Source organism: Cervus canadensis, chromosome X (assembly GCF_019320065.1).
Source record: "Cervus canadensis isolate Bull #8, Minnesota chromosome X, ASM1932006v1, whole genome shotgun sequence".
NCBI lineage: Eukaryota > Metazoa > Chordata > Mammalia > Artiodactyla > Cervidae > Cervus > Cervus canadensis.
Window position 1 is genome coordinate 98,978,966 of NC_057419.1, and position 8,812 is coordinate 98,987,777.

The 8,812-nt window shown below is 56.3% G+C and overlaps 1 pseudogene; it reads right to left on the reverse strand.

Moving 5' to 3' along the window:
- Window positions 1–7,050: 7,050 nt before the first annotated feature.
- LOC122434923 lies at window positions 7,051–8,458 on the reverse strand (annotated as a pseudogene).
- Between the last annotated feature and the right edge of the window lie 354 nt (window positions 8,459–8,812).

Genomic DNA, 8,812 nt, shown 5'->3' on the forward strand with positions numbered 1-8,812 from the left:
GCCTGGGGGACACTGGGTGCCACAGGGGACAAATCAACTTCCTGCTGGGGTCCAGGAGAATCTGGGACCAATGCCCTCACCTCTGTGTGTGTTTGGTTGCTAAGTCATGTCCTACTCTTTGTGACCCCATGGAATGTAGCATGCCAGGTTTCCCTGTCCTTCACCATCTCCCAGTTTGCTCAAATTCATGTCCACTGAGTTGGTGATGGTATCTAACCATCTCTGACAAATAACTCTCAGAACTTAAAGACCTAATATCATATCTCTAAACTTCTTTCTGGATTCAAGAACAAGAATTGGAAACCTCATCATAAGCCAGGAGAAGTCAGCCTGTGGAAGAAGGTGCCCATGCCCAGTTCAGCGAGGACAGGCACCAGCTGCCAGAGCCACTCATCCTGGAAAGAGCCATGCTGGTTGCCTGACTCACCTGCACACCCCTCTTGTCTATCTGCTGCCTGACCCTGTGTATGTGAGGCACACAAAGCTTTGTCAAATCAGTATCTAACCAAATGACTGAATCAGTGAATTCTTTTCAGGCAGAGAGGCAGTGGCTTGCCTTCCAAACTGCAAGTGAGGGCATTAATCAACTGTACGCAGGGCCATGGCCAGATGCCTTAGAGTCACCTCTGAGTTGGACCCAGGCTAGTATCCCAGGCCCTTTCCCGTGAACTTGCTCCAGCTACACAACTAGGCTCAGTTCCCTTCATGGGTCTGACTCTTCTGGGGGCCCTTCCCCCATTTCCCAGCCAAGGAGACCCTCTTCACTATGAGACCCAGCCCAGACGACACTCCCATCTAAAAAGCCCTCCACGGTCCCTTGATGTGAGTCAGTGTTTGGTTCCCCACTCTTCATGCTCCTCAACCTCTGCTTCGTTTCAGGTGCTGCACTTTATAGATCTGCCTGGAAGATTCAGTCCAGCCTCCCCACTCCGCAGGCCTGAGTGAGACAGGGGTGAGTGGACACCTGACACCCTGCACAGTGGGGGACCCTCTTGCAGGATAGGTGTCCATGGAATTGAATGCACATTGCCTCCTTAGGTGTTGCACCCAGACTTGCCCTCTCACATCAGGCTGTGCTTACACTGGGTCTAGCTGATGGCCACGTGGCCAGCACACTGGAAGCAGTTCCCCTGCCCAACCCAGCTGTTGTCTGATGTGAAAGATGACAAGAGCCCCTCCCACCAGGCTGCGAGCAGGGCAGAGCATGGTGCCACCCAGCAATCACACTTGGCATCATGTGTGTACACACAGCCACCGCTCAGGCACCAATTTCAGGTGTCAATTCTCCTGCTTGGTCAATAGTGATCACGAGGCCTCAGGCACTGTGAGGGCCGAAACACCGGGGCCCACTGTGGACACCTCCAATGCCTGTCTGTGCGCTGCACCTCCCAACGGGCTGGCAGGAACTCTCATGTCAGCTTCGCAGGTGAAGGGATGCCCTCCCCAACCCTGCCTGCTCCCCGTCCCCTGGGTGGTGAGTCCCCAGCCAGCCTGCTGCACCAACTCCCCCCTCCCATCCCCGGGAATATCCTCATGAAAGACCCATCCCGAGAAGGCTTGCCCTGGAGTGGTCCGAGGAGAGGTCGAGGGATGGGGCCTTGGTTCGGGGTTGACATCCCCTGCCCCAGTGGCTATGAGATTCCATCCTGTGGGTAGTCAGTGTGCACTCAGCCCCGGGCTCAAGGCCACAGCCCAGCTGCTGGAACTTTCACTGGGCTAGCAGGGGGAGAGGAATTCCTTGGCAAGTGAGAAGATCCAGGAGTGTGGGACAAGGGGAGAATAGAGGCAAGTTACTTCTTTGCTCTGCTGTCCACATGGGGTTGAGCAGCTTAGGGTGAAGTACAGTGAGAACCGGGGGCAGGGGGGCCAGGTTCTCCCCAGTATCTGACAAAGCTTCAGGCAGTGGACAAACATCAGCCCAGGATTCGACAGGATTGGCTGAACCTCAAAGACACAAACATTCCACCAAGGCAGGCCAGACCGGCTGGCATCAGAGATCCTCTTGGGAAAATGTGCATCCCTGATACGAGGGCCAGGGAGACCGGCAGGCAGGCCCCTGAAGACCAGGACTACCCAGACGTCTCTGAACTTCTGAGCCTGCAGCAGCAGCCCACCCTCCCCATCCCACAAAGAGCTGGTGACCCCCCAACCCCACCCCCAAGAGAGCAAATGGGACCAGAGTCCTCCCTCACAGGTGCCCTCTGTCGCAGGAAGAAGGGGAGCTGGCTGCACCAAGCTGCAGGAGGCAGCACTACCAGAAGGAGAGCCCTGGAACCGTGGGGAGAGCTGGTCACCCACTGCCCAGCCACCAAGCAGAGTGAAGTCACCACACAACACAGGCCGGGCTCGCCGGGTCTCATGATGGAGGGGAAGGACGACAGCCCCCACTCCCTGTCCCCACTTCCAAGGCACTGCAGCAGAGTTTGCAGGGTCGCACTGAGTGGCCAGAGGCCAAGGGCCATGACGAGGGCTGCCACCGCCCAGAAGACCGGACCCACAGGGTGGGGCAGGTGGTCAGCACAACACGGCCTCCTGGGGGTTCAACGGATGGGCAACGGATTCAGGTGCACTCCGAAATGACACAGAGGCCAAGGGCAGCCACCCCAGTAAACAGGTCAAGATCCCTCGTCCAGGTTCGGCCCCCAAGCCATTCTCAGATCTGGAACTGAGCAACAGGATAGGGGGGAAGGATGCTGCAGCACCAGAGCAAACAGACAAGGGAATGACCCCAGCTCCTCCCAAAGGGACCTCAGGCTCTTGGTCAGTGACCCCACATAGGGAGGTGGGACCTTCAGAGGGGTGGATGTTGCTAGACACAGGGTCAACTTGACACTGATGTGAGATACCCCATTAACTCTGTCTCTGCAGTCACTTTGGCAGGACCCCCTAGGTTGGGGTTTCTGAGCAGAGGGGGTCAAGGGGCAAGGGACACAGGGCCAGTCCGGAGGAATCATCAGTCGGTCTTGAGCTGGGAGAGCCTCGAATGCAGCATCCCCCAGAGCCAGTGCAGGGCTTAGTGATATCTGGGAGAACATATGATGTGAGTGAAAGATGGTAAGGCCGAACAGAAATCCTGCATAAACTCCAGTGAGTAAAAGAGAAATGCATAGAAAAAGAGGGGGGATGCACATCCCACTCATGAACTGGAGAACCTTCTCACCTCTGGTGGTGCCTCATGGGCACTCTCTGCTCTTTACTCCTCACACACTGTCTGTGCTCGGCCAAGTCACCATGGTGAGCATGCAAGTACTCAAAGGGTAGCCAGATGGGGCTCCCGCCCAGAGCACAAGAGTCCACACACTGAAATCTTCTCACCATGGGTATGGGATGGCAATGTGCACTCCAGACCGCCTTCCCTGCTCCTCGATCTCAGAAACAAACAGCTGGACCCATTCAGTGGGCTGCAGCCTGCTGTCCAGAAGCCCCCTCCAGTGCTGGGGGCCTGGCGCCTGGGTCATGGCCAACTTGCCCAGATGGAGGACAGTGAAGTGCACGTAGACCCCAGAGTTCAGGAGTGATGGAGACACGCAAACCAGCACATCCTGCTCCCAGGTCAGATGCGATTAAAGGCCTGTGATGTGAATGTGAGCGGGGCAGCGCCAGAGGTTCACAGAACCTCCTGACGTCCCCTAGGTGGTGCCCCATGCCCAGGGCAGGCATCACCCTGAGAAGTGGCAGCAAAGTGGACACCTGTGTCCTCTCAAGGAATTGCAGTGAAACTGAGATGAAATCAGAAACGCGTCTGGTTCTCAGGCTGGCCCCTCGATCTGGGCCATATGGAGAGGGGCAGAGCCAACAGCTGCCCTGGGGACAGAGGGGAAGGCTGGCTAATGTCCCAGAGCTACACGGCTGCTCCTGGGCTTGTCCTGTGGGAGTCCAAGGCCTGGAACTGAAGCTAGGCAGGAACCAAGGGACTGAGATGGACATGAAGGAACCCTCTCTTACAGGCAGGGTGCTAGATGCTAGTGTCCCAGCACTGCCCTGGGACACATGCGAAGGAGTCCTCGACGTCCTTCTAGCCTCCCGCTCCGCCCCCAGACTGTGACTTCACGCGAGCCCCACCTGATCCCTGCAAGCCACCCCCACCAGGCAGGCCCTGACCGACTCAGTGGCTTGTCCGCGGTTCCCCTCCTGGTGGGGCCCAACCAGGATTCCATGGAGGGCAGCCCACCCACTGTGATCGCCCCCAGATGCTTCCAGAGTGGCAGTGTGAGGGAAGGAGTCATTTTCTCTTGTTCCTTGTGGGGTGTCCTGAGCTATAAATAACCATCATTCCTGGAGGATGCATGCTGAGGCATCGTGGGGTCCCAGTCCCAGCCGTGTGAGGACAGGCCAGCTGCTGTGATGAGCAGAACCCACCCTGAAGATACCTGCACGAGTGTTTCACATCTGTTCGGCTCTCCTGGGTCCTTGTGTTCTAAGACTCCTGCCGAGAAAAAAAGTGGTGGCTTGTTGTCCAACATTGCTGTCTAGTCACAGGTGATATTCTCCCTGTTCCTCTGGTGCTCATGCAGGTGAGGTTGCCCAGACAAGCAGGCAGAAGTGTGTTTTCTTCTCTGGCCACCAAGCAGGCACCCTCTGTTTCCAGGGATAGGAGTGCTTGCAGTCCCTTCTTGCTCAGGCATCCTACCGACACAGTTGAGCTTCGGTGGCACCCAGAAAGAAGGGGTTGGGTTGGCAGAGACACTGAGTGGTGGATACTGGTCAAGCCTGGGATCCAGTCACATACCCCAGTAGAAGACATAGCAATGGCCACACCCCAGGGGCCAGCCGGGCTCCCTGGTAACTCACCCAGACACAGTGAGGAAGGTGACCATTTGTCACCCATCAGGTGGACAGAGATTCAGTGGGATGATGATGCTGGTGATCGGGGCCAGCCAGTGTGTGAGGACATGGCGCCCTTGCCTGTGGTTGGGGGAATGGACATGGGGGAGCCTTTGTGGAAGAATGTGTGCTGGTGTCTGTTAGCACCTTGGGTGTGTGCCCTGTGCTCCGGGCTTCCTCCTGCATGGCTCTTCAGGCAGTGAGTGTGTGGTCAGGTTGAGTGGCTGTATTGGCAGAATGAGTTTTCCCTTCCCTTCCATCAGGAGGGACGAGTCAGTAACATGTGGGACCCCCGACACTGGGAGGTGTAAACAGAAGCATGAAGTTGTGCAGAGGTAGAGGAGTGTACCCGAGGTGCTTGGAGTGTAGAAGTCACAGCCCCTCAACTCCACACTTGCCCCTGGGTAGGGCTGTCTGGACAGGGCTGACTCTCTGGCTTCATTTGCTGGCAGTCGCATCAGGGTCACATGGACTGGGTGACTCAGACTACGAACCATGTTGGTTCAGGAGGCCAGAAGCCGGGGTTGAGATGTTGGCTGACGTTGGCTTTCATGAGGGCTGTGGGAACTCTGGCTCTGCTGTGCTCGGGAAGGAAAGGCCCAGGAGGCTCTGGGCTTGGTTCCTCTGGGACCTTGTCCCCTTCCTCACAGCCATGTGGAAATGGAGGCTGTGCGAGTTGCTGAGACCCTGCTGAGGTTCAGGCCCATGGCTCTGCTCCTCTGCCTCTCCCCACCTCCAGTAAACAGGGACCCCTCTCCAGGTACAAGGATAGAAGTGAGGAAGGAGGTGCCTGTGGTCAGGTCCCCTGTAGGCATGGGCTATCTCTCTATCCCTCGGCACCTCTGCAGTGCCTCAGCTGTGGAAAGGTGTGACAGTATCCAAGCGGGTTATTTGAGGTTTCAATTCTGTGATCCCTGCCTGGTGCCATCCCAGCCCCTGGTGAGGATAGGGAGAACACCCGACCCAGTAGTCCCTGCTCTTCTTTATTCTTTCTGTAGGCCCTTGGCAGGGGCCGGGGCATCTGCTGACCGTGGAGGCAGTGCTGTGCGAAGGGCTGGGAGGAAGATGGGTCCCAAATGCAAGGGGAAGACACCCGGCAGGACCATCAAGGGCTGCCCCAGGGCCAAGGCCAGATTGGTTAGCACAGATCTGCCCTCAGCAGGCCTGGGGTAACATGGGGGATCTGCAGAGTCAGCAGTGATGGAGCCTGAGATGAGGGGTGGGGTGGGGGCTGGGGTGGTAGCCAAGCCCAGGACTGTGCCTGTCTGTGCTGAGAAAGGACCAGAGCCCGGCCACTGGGCTGCAAAGCCAGGGAGACCCGCCCTCCCTCCTCAGTGCTCCCTGGGTTTCAGGACTCTTTGTCTTGGAACTAACCATGTGCCTCTCTCCACCTGTCCAGCCCTCCTTCCTGACTTCCCTGCAGACTGAATGTGGTGGACGGGTCCTCTGGGTTGCCACCCTCCTGTCAGTGGACAGCGTGGAGGCAGATGGAAAGAGCCTGCCGTCTGTGCCCACCCCTTTCTGTGTCACCAGGAGCATCCTCTAAGGGGCTGATGTCTGGACCAGGAACTGTGTGTTGGGTGAGGTGCCTGGATTCTAAATAAAGCTGTGAGGGCAGAGCAACACCGGCTGGTATTCACCTTGTGGAAATCTTGCATTTGTTTTCAGGTTTGGGGCAATGTGTTTGCAAGGCCCTTGGCGGTTGGGGTGACCATGCTTTCCAGTGAGGCTCTTCGGGAAGCCCCTGGATTGGGAGCTGCCAATGCTCAGCTGCTGATCAGCAACTTGTGGCATCATCAGGGACACAGGAGGAGCCCCTTCTGTTTCAGGGTGCAGGACTCATGGAAGGTGACACCCCCATGGTCAGGAGCTGGACTGGGTCTTCTGCTATGCAGCAGGCAAGGCCCAGGGACCCACCCATTCTGGCATGGCCTCAGCGAATGTCTCAGGAGCCACATTCTTGGCAGCACGTGTGAAATGCTGCTGCTTCAGGTGAAAAGGGACCATGGGGACCAGACTGAGGCCTGCCTGGGGCGTGACCTTCCAGCCTCATCTGGCTCAGCCAGGGCCCTGTGAATAGCATGGGCAGACAGAAAGAACACAGGCTAGAAGTACTCATTTGCTTCTCTATCTACTCCTGTGAAGATTTGGTGTACATTATTAGAGCCAAAACTAGATTTTTGATTACAAAGGAGTGCTTTTGAGTGTCCCTGGGGATCTGGCAGCTCAGGGATTGGGCTTGTCCTTAAACTCCTCACAGAGGGCACACTTGTAATCTGAGGACTCCTCCTGCTCCTCCTCTGCCTCAGCGGCCTAGTTTGGCGCCACAACTGAAATGGCTCCCCTCACGATGGAATCATAGGTGTTGTACAAAGTCATTGTCGAACCATAATCTGGGTACCTTGGGGAGCTCTGGGGCAGTTCCCCTGTGCCGTCCCTCCCAGCAGTAACCAGGGGTACAGACATGGCATTGCTGGATGGACACTCTCTACTGGGGCAGCCCTGCTCGCTGAGGAGATAGCTTGACCTGGGCCCCCGGGCTCCACTGCCCATAAACCAAAGGCCACAGAACACAAATGAGTGCTGGCCGACGGTTCCGTGTACAGTTGAGTTACCCGCTGGACCTGCTTGTCAGACTCTTCGGTGCACTAAAGATGGAATCGAGGAGAACATCTGGTTACCACTGCTTGCTTCTTTCTCTGTGGGTCGCTGTTGTGCCAGTGGCAGGCTGAGCAGTTCTTCTGGGGTCGCATTTCCTCTAGATGTTCTGCAGGAGGAGAGGCTTGTCTCTCTGGAACTTGGAGTAGTGATAAATCTGAAAGGAGATGAATCACTTTAGCCATCATAGGGGAGAATAGCTTTTCCTCACCACCCTCCTTCCCACCACTGTCCCGACTTTGCCGAACTATGGAAACAAGGTCTTCTCATTCCTGGAAGGTCTTATGGGGACTCCCTGAAATCAAGTGGCCTCTCAGAGTCTGGAGTCACCCCTGTGGATCCTGTCTAAGGGGATTCGTGGAACACGACAAGGCCTGCTTTCTCCTTTTTCCTTAACCACACTCTCACGAGAGGAAAGTTCTCCTGGAAATTGAAATCCATCCAGCACTTGGCTTGTCTAGTCCAGTCTCCCCAGAAGGGCTTTCTACATTACCGTCATCCTCTTCTTCCCTGCAGAGCTACCCGAATGGTGGATTTTACTGAACCCATGCAGGTTCAGTTCGTAGATGAAGCTTTTGATGCTATCTTGAAGATCCTGTCTGTGCCTCTGTGCTGGAGGACCTCCGTCTCGAAGAGATCTGCCTCAATTACCACCATGTCTGCCTTGTCATTCCGGTGCACAGAGGTGAAGGCCACATCCTCCAAGCTCATCCAGAGCTTCCTGGGGAAGGACAGCCCAAGGACGGCATTGTTCCCTTCCTCATTTGCTGCTGCCGGGTTCGGGCCCTGTGGGGCGGGTTGTCTTGGGAGCCAGGATCTGGGCTCTTGGGTTGGTCCCGCCACTTCTCCAAAGCCTCCTCTGAATCCACATTTGGATCTTGGTGACATCAGGGTGGGGGAGCCCTGCTGCGGGCTCTCCATCAGTGGATGGGGCGAATGGGGCTGCCCGTGCCTCTTTGGAACTCTGATTATCCATGGAGCCAGTCTAGTTCAGGAGCATTTTCTACCCAAGCAGTGAATGGTCAGGGCAAAAGGGCCTCAGGGCAGGGTGGTAATGCCCAATAAATACTCTCTGGGGATTCTAGAATCTGGGTCATGGGCCAGGCAGCCAATTAAGTGGTCCACTTCCTTACTTGATTCATGATGTCACAGGTGATGTGGAGAAGCAGCCATGGCCCCATGTGGGGGAGGTAGTCTGGGGGCAGAGATGTGATCCCCAGCTTGTCACTTGTCTGAAAGTACAGAAAAGTATGTTTCAGGTTGCCTGCATAGCCTCCCATCTGCTGCCATGCTCCTTGTTTCACGGGGCCAGGCCATGGATGGGTTGACA